The following is a 17,808-nucleotide window of genomic DNA, read 5'->3' as shown; positions in this document are numbered from 1 at the left end:
TAAAACCCACTCTCAGTCTCAACTAAAAATCAAAATGAGTGAAATTATTTAATTAACTAAATATCCCACTTTTTCCTTTTAAATTGATGTAAGAAAAGCAAAGCAAAGATCATTAGCACAAATATACATGATAGATGAGCATGACAGCAAATGGCAAAGAAATTGTACTTTATGGACATCTAAATACAAGTTCACACGAGAGAGAGAGTGTTAGGAAAGAAGGTCAGGGTCAGTTTCAAGCTGAACCTAGACCTTTGTTAGTGTATAAAAGGAGGAATAAAGCTCAGTAAGGATCTAACAGTATTCTGTTAGATCAGTTAGAAGCAGTTAGTCGGTTAAGAAAGTTAGTTAGAGGAAGGATATATACATATATATCCTTCAGAAGGTAGTGGGGGCAGTTTTTTGGAGTTTTGTTTGTTAAACAAGGAAGTGTCCTTGTGTGAGAGTAGAGGGCTTCTCTGTATTCCATTGTAATTCTGCAAATCAATAAACAACTCTTTCTGGTCTTCTTCCCAAAACCTTTCTGTCAAATCTCTTTCTCTCTTCTTAGCTAAGATTCTAATTTGGCAGAGGGTTCCTAACAGAGAGAGAAAGAAAAGGTAAACAGATTCAAACAGCTATATAATATATATCCAGGCTCACTCGGGAAATATGTTTTCAGGGTATCAAAAGCTAATTTTGTCCCTCCAAAGGTCATTTTACAGAGTAGGTTATTCATTAAAGAAGCATTTGAAAGTAATTCTCCAGACCCCAAAGTTCGGCCTTTCCAGTTTCAACTAACAATGTACAGTATAAGAATCTAATGTACTACATCTTTCATTAAAGGTTTAAAAGAGAATAGTTTAGTCTTCAAAATTCTGACAAAAACATTGCAATACACGAATTTCAGCCAAACAGTAGAGACATGGTGCTAATAAAGAGCTTAAATTTTAAATATCCAAAATCTTTTCATGCTCATCATCTCGGAAAAGATCAAAAGCTATCATTGACATTAATGTAACAATCACAACTATATAATACTTACTTTTAATATGGCAGCACGAAAGAGCTGCGGATGCATATTCACAGCTGCACCAACAAGAAGGCAGCCTGCGCTCCATCCAATAGCACTAAGCAGATCACTCTGAACATAACCCTCATTAACCAGGTAGTTGCCACAGGATACAAAATCAAATATTGAATTGAGTTTGTTTAATCCACTCCCAGATTTATGCCATGAAGGACCTCCACCACCTCTGGTGCAATACAGGTTGCCACATAAAATTTAAAAACATTCACAGAAATTTGAAAAATCATAATAAAATCATATCCCATTTGTCATGCTCAACAGGGCAATAACGTGTAAAACATTGAATTTAATTAATCAAATTGCACGCATATATAAGAAACAAACCAGTGTCATATATGAAAGAACAAAAAGCAAACTAACAGAACTATGGAGGTAAATGTCAGGCAACCAACCTTACATCAGCGAATGCCACTACCCAACCACGGTCCAGTAAACTCAGGCGATCTGAACACCAGCTCTTATCCAGATCTTCTCCATATGCTCCATAGCCTACCAAGAGTCCTGGGGATTGACCCTTCTTCCAGGATTCTCTAGAGTACGCAATGGTTAGTGGAACCCTTTCACCATCATGGGAAATAACTTCCGCCCTCTGACAACAGTATACATGAGAAAAGTCCTTCCACCTCTGTGAATTAAAGTTAGTGGCACACTCCTTGTTATCACTGTGTGCCTCTTGAATTTTACTCTTGTTCTTATTTAGCACAAAAGTTGGGATGCATGACTGACCAACAGAATGACAGTTCACTTCCTCTTGATGCACAATTGAACATGTATGTCTTGACATGTCATAGTCAACAATTAAATCCGGCATCTGTGTGCAGTCACCCAAACCCGACAAAAGTAAAGAAGTTTAATATATAAGTTTCAAAGTTAAAGCAGCAAGATATAATACTTCAACGATCATAAACATTAAATGATAACATTCAAGGTAGCAATACACATTTAATGAATTTAAAGTACTATTAGTAATTATGTATGCTCACTGAGTAGATTTGAGATGTGCCTATATGCAACAATTGATTCAATAACTGATGCCTTAAAATTACAAAATCTGAAGCTAAACTATCATCACAAGTCACAGTACTATGAACTATCGAATACATCAAAGGCTCATCTCCCACAATTATAAATGAATAGCATTTATAGTGTCTCCAAAATATAGATTATAAAGGGTAACGGCAAAACAGGATGTATAGATTGGAGTTGACCAGTGAAAATTACAACCAAATTTTTCTTTTCAAATCTTCTAGTTTTGTACATAATTTAATGAAGCAACATAGGACAAACTCTTGAAATTATTATACAGATTACAATGTCAAAAGATCTGGAAGGGCAGGTACGCAACAATGCAATTGCAATAAATTCCTCCGTTGTGCGGCTGTTCTTGCAAATAAGTTGTAGCATACCAGGAAAGTCTTATTTTTTAGTATATTAACATATAGCTAAAGAAGAAACTAATCATCACATAGAGTACTGCATGGAAACTTAAGTCATATAATGTGCTTTTTTATGTCTAAATTTCATTTTTCAAAATCACTTGACAGCAACAGAACCATGTTACCACATACCATACTACAATTATTGTGCGTGTTTTATTAGGCAAGACCAAGGCTAAGGAAAAATAAAAAACTATAACATCAACAGGAAATATATATCATAAATTGTTCACTAAAACAAAAAATTATAAAGTAAAAAAAAAAAACTCTTTCTGCAAACATTGGGGGACGACAATTTTAAAAGCAGTTTGACTTAATATTAGCAATTGGAAGAATAGTCACTATATATTTACACATTACAAAGCAGGCTAAACTAAGTATTACATTGAAAAAGGAACTTTGTATATAAATCAAAATTAAATTTCAAATCATACTACTAAATGGGGCATAGTGAATTATGCAAAGCAAAGTAATAAACAGACATTCAAATATGTTGAGATCGTGCCTTTGAGATGCTGCCAAAGTAGTTTTAGTTTGAATAAGTCAAATTTGTTATTTTGCTGTTATGGATAAGTTAGTTTCTGATTTTGTTTCACCCATTATCAGTAGCAGGCTCCTAAAATCATGGAACCTGATTACTCTATGCTTGGATGGGGTATTTAAATAAGGAAATTTATTTTTTTAGTGAATTTGAAATATCCTTATCATAATTTAGTTGTTTGGACACAGGATTTCAAGAATTTAAATTTATGCTCAAATTTTAAAAGAATTTTAACAATCTAAAATTGTAGGAATTGAAATTTCACCTAATTGGTAAGAATTTCAAATTCTCTCCTCTCACACAACAGGCCCTTTGTTCTCTCACACCCCATCTTTGATTACGAAAGCCACAAGAGTGAGGCTCAGCAGTGTCATCAAATACACCTCCACGCTAGAGGTAATTGCATGAACGAGGATACGAATCCACGACGGTGAAGTGCACGTTGTGGCGGCGAGGACCCGTGGCATGGGGGCGAAGGCCATGAGGATGACGTAGACGAAGACCACGGTGACGGCGGGGCGCTTCCAATTGCTATCGCAGCGGAGGGTGACGGAATTTCCCTGGACGATAGAGGTGGTGTGTAACAATGAAAGGAAGGGCAGAAAGGACATTGGACAAGGAAGAGGGTGAAGAGCACATGATGGAAGAAGCAAGGAAATTAAGGAAAAGGGCCCGGCCCAAAATACCAAATTCCAAACAGAAGGATTTCTATTGGCATAAGGAGTAGTATTTATATTAGGCAGTTATAGCAGAGTGGGGGGGGGGGGGAGAATTATCGTATGATCCCATTCTCTCTCTGGATCTTCCTTCTTTTTAGCATTTTGTTCCCTTTTGGTGCGGTTACTGTTTTTTTCTTTTGGTGGCTGTAAACCGTGGTTTCTTATTTTAATGGAGGATAATTCCTAATTATCTCTTGCATTTGTTTTCCACTGCTACTAAATTCCTTCCATTCTTGCCTTCATTAATTTCCTCCAATGTGCTTTCATTGCTTCATGGCGGACAACACACGCATGAAGGAGCTTACAGGGGATGTCAAAAGGATCCTGGAAATGATGGAAAACCGCAATAAAGAATATGCTGCTCGGTTTGAGACCTTAGAAACAACACTGGAGATGACACTCAAGGATAAAACTGGAGATCCTGGGAGTACATCACTGGCTATGAACAATCACCCTTTTCAGGTTAGGAATGTTAAGATTGATTTTTCCAAATTTGATGGATCAGATGTTTTACAATGGATATTCAAGGCTGAACAGTTTTTTAACTATTATAAAACACCGGATGAACAACAATTGATTATTGCTTCAATTCACTTGGATAAAGAGGTTGTGCCTTGGTACCAAATGATGACTCATGAAAATTCATTGAAAACATGGATTGCTTTTACGCGAGCCTTAGAGACAGAATTTGGCCCCTCACCGTATGAATGTCCAAGATCTCAGTTGTTTAAACTCACTCAAATTGGTTCAGTTCAGTCATATTACGTGCAGTTCACAGCTTTAGCTAATCGAGTATAAGGAATTACACAAGAAGCTCTATTGGATTGCTTTGTGGGAGGATTAAAACCTGATATCAGAAGGGATGTCATTGCGCAATCACCTACATCACTCCTCAGAACAGTTTCGTTGGCCAAACTCTATGAAGAGAAATATACACCTAAACCCAAACCAAAACAGCCCTTAATCCCTAAAATCCACAAGCTTACCCTCACTATTACCCACACCACCCACCAAACCTATCAATGTTAAGAAAATGACATCGGCAGAAATGCAGTTGAGAAGAGAAAGAGGCCTATGCTTTACTTGTGATGACAAGTTTTCCCCTAGCCATCATTGTCCTAATAAGCAATATTTTGTTCTACAGTGGGAAGAAGAGGATGAACCTACATTACAACCAGATCCACCAGACAAGGTTGAGACAGCTGGTGACCCCAATTTGCAAGATCATCATTTGTCTTATAATGCTTTAAAAGGCTCAATAAATGGAGTGGGAGTGCAGATTCTACTAGATAGTGGGAGTTCAGATAACTTCCTCCAGCCTAGACTAGCTCAATGCCTGAAGTTACCTGTAGAACCAATTCCTAATTTGCAGGTTCTGGTTGGAAATGGAAATGCCTTGACTGTTGAAGGATTAATTCAAGACTTGGAGGTGAAAATCCAAGGTCATACACTGAAGCTACCAGTGCACCTACTTCCAGTTTCTGGTGCTGATCTAGTGCTTGGGGCTGCATGGTTGGCAATAATTGGGCCTCATCTTTCTAATTATAGTACTCTGACATTGAAGTTTTACTTGGGTAATCAATTTATCACCTTACATGGCGAGAGACCCTCCCTACCACAACAGGCTCAATTTAATCACATGAGAAGAATGCAGCATACGCATGCCATTGCGAAATTGCTTACTTTACAATACTCACGGTTGGATGGTCCACAAGATCCATTATTAGATATACCGGTTGATATGGAACCAGAACTGGTCATGATACTTTACACTTATAGAACAGTCTTTGATGTGCCATCAGGATTACCCCCTAGCAGAACTCACAATCATTCAATCCCATTGGTTGAAGGTGCTGGACCAATAAAAGTCAAGCCATATAGGTATCCTCACAGCTGGAAGGATCAGATTGAAGTAATGATAGCTGACATGCTCAAGGAAGGGATTATTGCCCCTAGCACAAGCCCTTTTTCATCTCCAATCATTCTTGTCAAGAAGAAGGATGGCACTTGGAGATTTTGCACAGATTACAGGGCCTTGAATGCCATCACAATCAAAGATAGCTTTCTTATTCCCACTGTTGATGAACTAATTGATGAACTACATGGGGCAGTATATTTCTCAAAGCTTGATTTGAGATCTGGTTATCACCAAATACTAGTAAATGAGGACAGGCATAAAACAGCTTTCAGGACACATCAAGGGCATTATGAATGGCTTGTCATGCCATTTGGGCTCACTAATGCCCCTGCTACATTTCAGTCTCTCATGAATGAGGTATTTCAGTGCTATTTAAGGAAATTAGTACTAGTTTTTTTTTATGACATACTTATATACAGTCCAAACTCGTCAGCTCATTTACAACATTTGGAAACAGTGCTGAAAGTGTTACAACAACATAAGTTGTATGCCAAATTATCCAAATGTTCATTTGGGTTACAAGAGGTGGATTACTTGGGCCACACAGTATCAGGCAAGGGAGTAACAATGGATCAAGAAAAGGTTCAAGCAGTCCTGAATTGGCCATATCCTACAAATCTGAAGCAATTGAGAGGCTTCCTCGGTCTGACTGGATACTACAGGAAATTTATCAAAGGTTATGCGTCAATCGCAGCTCCTTTATCCAATCTGTTGAAGAAGGAAAACTTCCATTGGAATGACCACACTTCCATGGCTTTTGACATTTTGAAAGCCGCAATTACCAAGGCACCAGTACTGGCATTGCCTGATTTTTCCAAAGCCTTTACATTGGAAATTGATGCCTTTGGTATAGGCATTGGGGCTGTATTGAGTCAGGAACAACACCCAATAGCTTTTTTCTCTAAGAAGCTCACACCTAGGATGCAAAGACAGTCAGCTTATATAAGGGAGTTCTATGCCATCAGAGAAGCAGTTGCAAAATTCAGACATTATTTACTTGGGCACCGATTTGTGATCAAAACTGACCAAAGAAGCCTCAAGTCACTCACTGAGCAAGCAATCCAAACACCAGAACAACAGAAATGGCTACATAAATTGCTAGGATATGACTTCTCTATTGAATACAAACCGGACAAAGAGAATTTAGCTGCAGATTCCTTGTCTAGATCATTTTTCATGGCATGGTCTAAACCAAAACTCAAGTTAATTCAGTTGTTGAAAGAGGCAATACAAGTTGATTCTCAGTTGCAGGCCTTAAGGGAGCTATGCTTATAGAACAAAGCATCTGATCCTCACTATTCAGTTTAGGATCAACTACTGTATTGGAAGGGCAGGTTGGTGATTCCTAGTAATCATGAGTTGGTGAAGCGAATTTTGCATGAATTTAACACTTCTTTGATTGGTGGACATGCTGGAGTGGCCAGGACCTTGTCTAGAATAGCCTTGCAATTCTATTGGAAAGGTATGCATAAAGATGTAAAGGAATTTGTGCAACAATGTTTAACTTGTCAACAAGCTAAAAGTGACACTATGCTGCCATTGGGGTTATTACAACCTCTCCCTATTCCTATGCAAATTTGGGAAGACCTAGCAATGGATTTCATCACCAGACTTCCTCCTTCCAATGGCTTCACAGTGATATTAGTGGTGATAGATAGACTATCTAAGTATGCCCATTTTTTCACTCTTAAGTTTGATTATAATAGTAAACAAGTTGCTGAAGTGTTTGTCAAAAACATAGTCAAATTGCATGATTTTCCCAAGTCAATTGTATCAGACAGAGACAAGGCTTTCACTAGTCAGTTTTGGCAGCAAATGTTCAAACTCAATGGCACTACAATCAACTTAACAACTACTTACCACCCCCAGTTGGATGGTCAATCTGAAGCCTTAAACAAATGCCTTGAAATGTACCTGAGATGCTTTACCCACGACTCCCCTAAGGAGTGGCCAAATTACTGCAGTTGAAGCTGTGACTAGAGTGAGGAAGAACTATTCTCTCACTTGCTTACTTTATTTCATTCAAAATAACATATATATATACATCAAGGAAGAAAGGGACAGCTTGACAAGACAAGCCATACTGCTGTCTTCTACAACAAGCTAAGCAGGAAAACTAAGAAAGCTAAACAACAGAAAATCTCTCAATAGATACACATAATTATAACACTCCCCCTCAAGCTGGAGCATATAAATCATATGCACCAAGCTTGGAACATATAAACTGAATCCTAGGCCCCCTTAAGGACTTAGTCAAAATATCAGCTGGCTGATCATTAGAGTTAATGAACTCAGTGGCAATCTCTTTGGACAATAGCTTCTCCCGAATAAAGTGACAGTCAATCTCTATGTGCTTGGTCCTCTCATGGAAGACTGGGTTTGAAGCAATGTGAAGAGCAGCCTGATTATCACAATATAACTTCATTTGCATCACTTTGCAGAATTTCAACTCTTCAAGAATTTGTTTGACCCACATAAGTTCACATGTAACCATAGCCATAGATCTGTACTCAGCTTCTGCACTAGATCGAGCAACAACAGCTTGCTTCTTACTTTTCCAAGAGATAACATTTCCCCCAATGGAGACACAGTATCCTGATGTGGATCTCCTATCCATGGGACATCCAGCCCAGTCCGCATCACAATATCCAGATATTTGTGTGTTACCTTTGTCTTCATAAAGCAATCCTTGTCCAGGAGCTCTCTTTATGTATCTAAGAATACGTGTAACAGCATTCCAATGATCAGCACGAGGATTTTGCATAAATTGACTCACCACTCCAACAGCAAAGGAAATATCAGGTCTTGTAATGGTGAGATAAATTAGTTTTCCCACAAGTCTCCTATATCTTTCGGGATCATGATAGATTTCACTTTGATCTGCCATGAGCTTCAGATTCGGATCCATAGGACTATCAACAGGTCTACAATTCTGCATGCCTGTCTCCTCCAAAATGTCAAGAGCATACTTTCTCTGTGAGATCACAACACCATCTCCTGATTGAGCTACCTCAATACCAAGGAAGTACTTCAAATACCCTAGGTCTTTGGTTTGGAAATGACTGAATAAGTGCTCCTTTAGCTGAACAATCTTAGTAGCATCATTCCCTGTAATCACTATATCATCAACATATACTATCAAATAAACACATTTCCCAGGGGATGAATAACAATAAAAAACAGAATGATCAGCTTCACTTCGTTTCAACCCAAAGAGTTTAACAATATGACTGAATTTACCAAACCAAGCCCGAGGGGATTGCTTCAACCCATAGAGAGATCGACGCAGCTTACACACAAGATCATACTCCCCCTGAGCAACAAACCCAGGAGGTTGCTCCATATAGATCTCTTCCTCAAGGTCACCATGAAGGAATGCATTTTTAATATCAAGCTGATGGAGGGGCCAATGACGCATGGCAGCCATAGCAAGAAACAAACGGACAGTAGTGATCTTAGCGACTGGAGAGAAAGTGTCACAATAATCAAGGCCATATACCTGAGTATAACCTTTAGCCACTAAGCGAGCCTTAAGTCGATCAATCTCACCATTAGGCCCAACCTTAACTGTATAAACCCATCTGCAACCCACAGCCTTCTTACCAGGAGGAAGGGGAACAAGTTCCCAAGTACCACTATGTTCAAGAGCCTGCATTTCATCAATCATAGCCTGTCGCCATCCAGGATGACTCAGTGCCTCATGAATATTAGAAGGAACAGAATGTGAAGATAGAGAGAAAACAAAGGAAGAATATGAAGGAGACAAACGATGATAGCTTAGAAAGTTATAGATAGGATGAGGATTACGAGAGGATCTAGTACCTTTGCGGATGGCAATGGGCCAGTCTGAATCAGACGGATGAGAAGTAGCAGGATCCATGGCCTGAGGATTGATTGAGGAAGGATGAGAATCAGGAGGATCTTCAGATACTATAGAACCAACTGGCTGTATCCTGCGTTGATATGTAAGAAGTGGTGGAGGAGCAACTTCAGGTGGATGTGCTGGAGAGGATGGAACTTCACTGACATCTTGGTGTGAGGTACCTAGAGGACATGGAGAGGGAATCGGAAGAACATCCTGGATGGAAGAAGAATGGTTCGTAGATGATGGAAAGAAGGGTGTGTCTTCAAAGAAGGTTACATCTGCAGACATATAGTATCTCCTGGTAGATGGAGAGTAGCATTTGTAACCCTTTTGAAGACGTGAATAACCTAAAAATACACACTTGATTGCTCGGGCAGAAAGTTTATCTAAACCAGGGGAGAGATCATGGACAAAACAAGTACAGCCAAACACTTTAGGTGGAACATGGAATAAATGGTCATGAGGAAAAATGATTGAGTGAGGAATTTGATTATCAAGGAAGGAGGAAGGCATTCTGTTAATTAAGAAACAAGCAGTAAGCACCGCATCCCCCCAATGGTGTGTAGGAACATGAGAAGCTAACATGAGTGATCGTGCGGTGTCAAGGAGATGACGATTTTTCCTTTCTGCTATACCATTTTGTTGTGGTGTATGGGGACATGTAGATTGATGTAGAATGCCTTTTGAAGATAAAAAAGAAGAGAAATCATGAGAGAAATACTCTTTGGCATTATCACTTCTGAAAATCTTAATTGTTTTTTCAAATTGGTTTTCAATTTCATTGAGGAAAGACATGAAGATAGGCAAAAGTTCAGATCTGTCTTTCATTAAATAGACCCAAGTACATCTAGAAAATTCATCAATGAAAGTTACAAAATATCGAAAACCAAAAGATGTAACACGGCTTGGTCCCCAAATATCAGAATGAATGGTGGAGAAAGCTGAATTACATCTTTGAACAGTTTGTGGAAAAGATGACCTAACATGTTTTCCTAATTGACAAGATTCACATTCTAAGACTCGAAGATTCTTCAAACTAGGGACCATCAATTTTAGTTTTGGTAGACTTGGGTGTCCTAGACGATCATGCAAAAGCTTGGGATTTGAAGTTGCTGAACAGGAGACAGAAAAGTTGGACTTCAAGTAGTAAAGTCCTCGTGATTCACGTCCTTCTCCAATCAGTCGACCCGTGCCATGTTCCTGGATAACAAAAGAATTAGCGGTAAAGGTTACTGAACAATTTAATGAACGAGTTAACTGACTCAATGAAATTAAATTATAGGGACACTGTGGAATAAACAAAACAGAATCCAGCTTCAGTGAGGAAGATAAAGATACTTGACCACTCCCTTGAGCTGCAACTTTGGAGCCATTAGCAACAGTAACAAGATGAGGAATTTTTGGAAAAGAAATGGATGTAAAGGAGGACCTGTTACCAGAAATATGATCAGAGGCACCTGAATCAAGTATCCAAGGACTGGGACCGTCAACAGATTGAGAAATACATGCTGTTGAATAACATGGTACAGAGGAAGATGGAACATGGCTGCTGGATTTCTCGGATTTTAGCTTCAGATACTCCTGATACTCTTTATCAGAGAACTTAGACTCTGATTTTTCTGTCTGAGTTACCTGAGCTACTTTGTCAGGGAAGCCATGCAGGGAGTAACAATTCTCTTGAGTGTGGCCCATCCTCTTGCAATATGTGCATTGAGGACGTCCACCTCTTCCACTGCGACCTCCTCTACTGTTCCGACCTCCCCCTCTCCCCCGAGATGCAACCATGGCTGATGTTTCCATTACCTCAGCTGGATTTTCTTCTTTCAGTGCATGAGGCACACGAAGCAGCCTAGTGATGAGAGAGTCCATCGATGGAACTTGGTCTCCAGCTAGGACTTGATCACGCACATGATCAAAGTCTGAATGTAGACTCCTCAAGATAAGAACCATATAGTACTTATCCAGCTTTCTGTTCACTTCCTCCAGCGAGTCAGCCACAAGGAACCTCTTCAACTCTTCCACTGCAGCCCGAGCTTTACCTATGTGTGCAATCATATCGTGGTTGGTTTGCTTGAGAGCTGTAACCTTCATGGTTGCATCAAACAGACTCTGAATATCATTGGCAAAGATTTCTCGAGCCTTCTTCCAGAAAGAACAACATGTTTTGAATGATCTAAGGATCTCCAAAACGTCTGGCTCAACTGATTGCCATAAAACTGCACAAAGCTGATAATCCAGCTTCTCCCATTCAGGTCTTTTATCGATTGGAACCTCCTCAGCAGCTTTCTCCAAGTGATCATGGTGACCTTGGCCGAGAAACCACAGCTCCACTGAAGCGGACCAAGATAGATAATTTTTCCAGTTGAGTTTAGCTGTTGTGATGGTTGGAGTTCCGGAGAAGGAGAGAACTGGACCAGACGAAGCCATTTCTACTCAAGAGCACAAAACCCTAAGAGAAAACGGAGAGATGAGCAAGGTCGACACGTTCCGAGTGTCGAAACCAAAAACTGTGGGCTGGAATGGCCTCAGGACGCGCCGACGAGACGTTTGGCACTGGTCTGGCCGGATTCCGGCGCCGGGAAGACGGCGCGTGGCGGCCACGCGCCGGTGAGGGCAACGAACGGCGAGGGCGCGTGACGGCGCGTGAGTGACCTGATGGTCACGCGACTTGTGGGGTTGGGTTGCGCTTTTCGAGGCGCACCAAACCCTGCTTGTCGCCGGAAAAAAATGGCGACGACGGCGGCGGCGCGGCGGCGGACGACGGCGGCGCGGCGGCGGACGGCGGCGGACGAACTATTCTCTCACTTGCTTACTTTATTTCATTCAAAATAACATATATATATACATCAAGGAAGAAAGGGACAGCTTGACAAGACAAGCCATACTGCTGTCTTCTACAACAAGCTAAGCAGGAAAACTAAGAAAGCTAAACAACAGAAAATCTCTCAATAGATACACATAATTATAACAACTGCCTTGGGCAGAATTTTGGTACAACACTGCCTACCATAATAGCAGTGGCATGACACCTTTTAAAGCAATGTACGGAAGAGATCCGCCAAAGTTGACAAGGGATACAGCTGATCAGTCATGTTCAATGTCAGTAAAAGAGCAACTTATGTTAAGGGACCTCACACTGAGTAAACTCAAACAGAATCTGATCAAAGCTCAGGCACACATGAAAAAATATGCAGATATGAAAAGGAGACAGGTGGAGTTCAACGTGGGTGATTTAGTTTTGGTAAAGTTACAGCCTTACAGACAACACTCAGTTGCTTTAAGGAAGAATCAAAAGCTCAGCCTGAGGTATTTTGGTCCTTTTCCAGTTATTGAAATGGGCTAGTTGCGTACAAACTCTTACTTCCTCCTACAACCAAGATACACCCAGTGTTTCATGCTTCTCAACTTAAGCCATGTAAAGGAGACCATCCTCAGCCGTATATTCCGTTGCCAATTAAAAATGATGAGGTAGATTCAGTCATCCAACCAGCAAGGTTTTTGAAAGAAAGAGTGATAATTAAAGGACAACAACAGGTGCAGCAGAAGTTGGTGCAATGGCAAGGATTTGAAGAGAATCAAGCAACTTGGGAGGATAATGCAGCTCTACAGCAAGCTTTTCGTGATCTTAACCTTGAGGACAAGGTTCATTTTAAAGGGGGAGGCATTGTAACAATGAAAGGAAGGGCAGAAAGGACATTGGACAAGGAAGAGGGTGAAGAGCACGTGATGGAAGAAGAAAGGGAATTAAGGAGAGGGGCCCGACCCAAAATACCAAATTCCAAATTGAAGGATTTCTATTGGTATAAGGAGTAGTATTTATATTAGGCAGTTATAGCAGAGTGGGGGGAAAGAATTATCGTGTGATCCCATTCTCTCTCTGGATCTTCCTTCTTTTTAGCATTATGTTCTCTTTTGGTGCGGTTACTGTTTTTTTCTTTTGGTGGCTGTAAACCGTGGTTTCTTATTTTAATGGAGGATAATTCCTAACTATCTCTTGCATTTGTTTTCCACTGCTACTAAATTCCTTCCATTCTTGCCTTCATTAATTTCCTCCATTACATGGTGGCGTGGATGGCGGAGACGACGGCAACAAGGGAGAGGGCGAAGAGGGCACACGTGCAGAGGAGCGAGACGGCGGTGTCACGGGACTCGTATCAGGCGTGTCGCGCCTCGAGGCGCATGACGGTGATGGGCGCGACAGCCTCGATGTGGAGGATGCAGGATTGGACGGGGAAGGTGGAGATTGTGAGGATGAAGGTTAGGAAGAAAGGGAGCATCGTGAAACAAAGGATGGAAATTAAAAATTTTCTTGTATTTTAACTTTTTCTGCTACCTCCGTAATGATTGCTGACCAACAAGTAAGCCAAAACAACTTACTTTTTTATTATTAAATATTGTCTAGCATTAAAATTATTTTGAATATTTAAATATTTAAAAAGTGATTAATATTTATTTTTATTTAATATTAAAATTTTAATTTTTAAATAAATATTTAAAAATGAAAATTTTGAATTTCATTGAAATTGAATTACTTTATCTAAATAAGAAAATTAAAATACAATAAATTAAATTGATTCATCCAAAAAAAATATAATAAATTGAATTGCTTCATTCAAATAAAATATTTGTAAAATAAAAGAAATTTAAATCAAGACAATTAAAATGTATATTTGAATTTCCTAAAAATTTTCAAATATTTCATCCGAACACAAGGTTAAGTTATTTTGGTATTCTTAAATAGAAGTCAGATTCAATAAAATTAAAAAAGCTCCCAAAATACACTCTTACATTGTCTTTTCTACTACTTTCTTTGTCTATGTTTTCTTTCTCCTACAAGAAAAACCAAGAACTGGTATCAGAGCCCTTTTTCTTACCTTTGTCTTACGAGACCTGTAGAATGGAATGTGAATCAAGTTTCTCCCAAGTCACTCTTCCAATCTTTGTTGGGGAGGTTATGACCTATAGGCAGTAAGAATGGAATTTTATCTAGAGGGACTGGATTTATGGGAAGCTTTGAAAGAGGATTGTATTGTTCATCCGCTGTCTGAAAATCCCACCCAAGGTTATCAAATTCGAGAGTTTACAAAAACTCGTAAGAGTTTCATAGACTCGACTCGTAAACTCAACTCATAGACTCGTAAGAGTCTACTTCATATAAAAATAATAACAAAATATCTATAAATAACATACTAATTAAACATTTCAACCATATAATAAAGCAAAATAGTAAATCATAAAGTTCAGAATATTTAAATAATCAAGTCTAGTAATAATACATGACTACTAAACAATAACTTGTAAAGGTTATAGTAGTGGTAGATCATTCTCATTGAGGGTTTGATGTTATTAGAGAACAAGAGTTTGATATTATTAGAGGTAAGAATTTTATATTTGAGAATAACACGCTAAATGAAGGTATGTTGAATGCTAAACACAGAAAACAATAAAAAGTGACTTACATTTTGGTCTAATTTTTTTAACTTGCTAACTCGTTGACTCGGCGGTAAACTCGAGAGTCTACCAAGTTTACTTAGAGTTTATAGAGTTTACCCAGAGTCTACTGAAAAAAGAGTTAACCCAAGAGTCAACTCCCAGAGGACAAGTGGACTTGTAAACTCGTAAGAATTAGCGAGTTAACTCGAGAGTTTGATAACCATGATCCCACCATAGCCCAAATTAAAAATCACAAGGAAAGAAAAACGAAGAAGGCAAATGCAAGGTCATGTTTGTTTGCTAGTGTTTCACAAATGAACCTCACCAGAATCATGACTCTCAAGACACCCAAAGAAATTTGGGACTATTTGAAGGAAGAATATGAAGGGGACGAGAGGATTCGAGACATGCAAGTGTTAAACTTGATGAGTGAATTTGAGCTGCAAAAAATGAAAGATTCTTAGCCAATTAAAGGTTACTCGAATAGATTGCTTAGCATCGCCAACAAGGTTAGGCACTACATTTGCAGATTTCATAATTGTTGAAAAAATTCTGGTTACAGTGCCTGAGAGATATGAAGCATCAATAATCACTTTGGAGAATACAAATTTGTCCAAGATCTCTTTGGCGGAGGTGATCCAAGCCTTGCAGGCCTAGGAACAAAGAAGATTGATGAGGGAGGAATCAACGGTCGAAGAGCTTAGTAGCGAAGCAGCAAAATGTGACCAAATACAAGAACTTTGATGGATCAGGATCAAGTTCAAAATCAACCAATGCAAAAGGAAATTGAAAGAAATTTTATTCGTCTTGCCAACACTGCAGAAAGAAAGGTTATCCTCCATTTAGATGTTGAAGAAGACCTGATGCTAAGTGCAGTGAGTGTAATCAAATGGGGCATGAAGCAATTATTTGCAGAAACAAGAATAAACCAGATGGTGAAGTTGCAAGGGCTGCTCATCAAGAGGAGGAGGAGTACCTGTTTTTTGCTACATGTTTCTTTAGCATTGAATCAAGTCAAAATTGGCTTATTAACAAACAAGGATCTACTCAAGGAACTAAGAAATTCATGCACATTGAAGATTCATGTTGGAGATGGCAAGTACATCACTGTGAATGAAAAAGGAACTGTAGCAATATCAACCAACAGAGATACAAAGTTAATTTTTGATGTGTTGTATGTTCTTGAAATTGATCATAATTTGTTGAGTGTTGGACAACTAGTTGAAAAAGGTTATAAAGTGTTGTTCGAGAACAAAATCTTCTTGATTAAAGACGTTGGTGACAAAGATATTCTCAAAGTAAAAATGAAAGGAAAAAGCTTTATTTTAAATCCATTGGAAATTGCTTTTCCAGTAAAAGAGAATAACACTGAATTATGGCACAAGAAGCAAAAAGTTGTTGAAGATCAAGCTAGTTCTGAAATAGCAGCTCTCACATCTTGGAATGGTGCTGCTGAAGCAAGGTTGGCAGCTGCAACGGGACAAGAAAAATCTACTTTAGAGAAAGTAGGTATTGTGCAGGAGCATACAAACAAGAAGATACAATTGAGAGAGAAAGCTGCAAAAATTGAACATAATGTCACAAGAAGATAGGAGTTTGCAGTCTCCGAGGCAAGGAGGAGTGTTGAGATCGTGCCTTTGAGTCGCTGCCAAAGTAGTTTTAGTTTGAATAAGTCATATTTGTTATTTTGCTGTTATGGATAAGTTAGTTTCTGATTTTGTTTTGCCCATTATCAATAGCAGCTCCTAAAATCATGGAGCATGATTTTTACTCAGTTATTTTAGTGTTTTTAAATAGAAGTCAGATTCAATAAAATTAAAAAAGCTCCTACAGTTCCAAAATACACTCTTACGTTACCTTTTCTATTACTTTCTTTTTCTACATTTTCTTTCTCCTAAAACAAAAACCAATAAAATACATATATAGATTAATTTTAAGAATAATCAAGAATGTGAATTCTGACACGTATTCAGTGCCACCCTCAAAACACCCACAAAGTTCAATATTAGTAGACTATTACCTATAAAATCCTTACAAGAACATTCATATTTAATGATCAGATGAATTAAGAAAATCATCACTGAATCTACAAATGTGAATTGCATTCCTAATTATTAGTAGCCATACCACAGGTGATGAAAGCACCACACGGTAAACCATGTTGAGGAAATCGAGATTTGAACCAGGACTGACACTGCATGTATTTGATGGCAGAGGAAAGTACCATGGTTTCAGGTCTTGAATATATACTTGATGCTACAAAGAAATTCAAGGTCAAACATATGTTACTGCATGCAGGTTTTAAATTGAAAATTTGGAATAAAATAGTTTAGTTATGAATGAAGCTTTATATATATATATTCTAGGGGTCAATTGCAAACTACCAGCTGCAGGAAATGTCTGAATCGTGCACAATCTCTGTAAAAAGATCCCACCCAACAAGAACATTCATATTCACATAATGTTATGGTCCTTTAGGAAATGGGAAAATAAGAGGCACTGAGTCCACTATTGAGTATCGATAGGACCAGGGATGAGGGTTTGGACTTAGAAGGGAGGCCCAAGGTTTGGAGAGTGTATAGTAAGGGTGAGGTGGCATAAAATGTTGATAAAATTGCAATTCATTTACCTTGAAATCAATTTGCATAGGTAAGTTCAATGAGCATGGCAGAGGAAGACCTTTCTTAGTGAAGAAAAGAACCAGATATCCATTAAAAATGTCCTTATCACATAGGCTCGTATCTTTATCAGGAAGGATGATACTCTGAAGTTGAAACATAAGCACAACAGAGAAGTTAGAGACACAATAGTATTCACACACGCACAG

At 38.7% G+C, this 17,808-nt stretch overlaps 1 pseudogene; it reads right to left on the bottom strand.

The window, feature by feature from the left end:
• Positions 1–17,808, bottom strand: part of LOC100812290 (protease 2-like) — a 29,474-nt pseudogene that overhangs the window by 7,783 nt on the left and 3,883 nt on the right.

Source organism: Glycine max, chromosome 1, assembly GCF_000004515.6.
Source record: "Glycine max cultivar Williams 82 chromosome 1, Glycine_max_v4.0, whole genome shotgun sequence".
Classification (NCBI taxonomy): Eukaryota; Viridiplantae; Streptophyta; class Magnoliopsida; order Fabales; family Fabaceae; genus Glycine; species Glycine max.
This window is presented reverse-complemented; position numbering and strand designations above follow the sequence as displayed.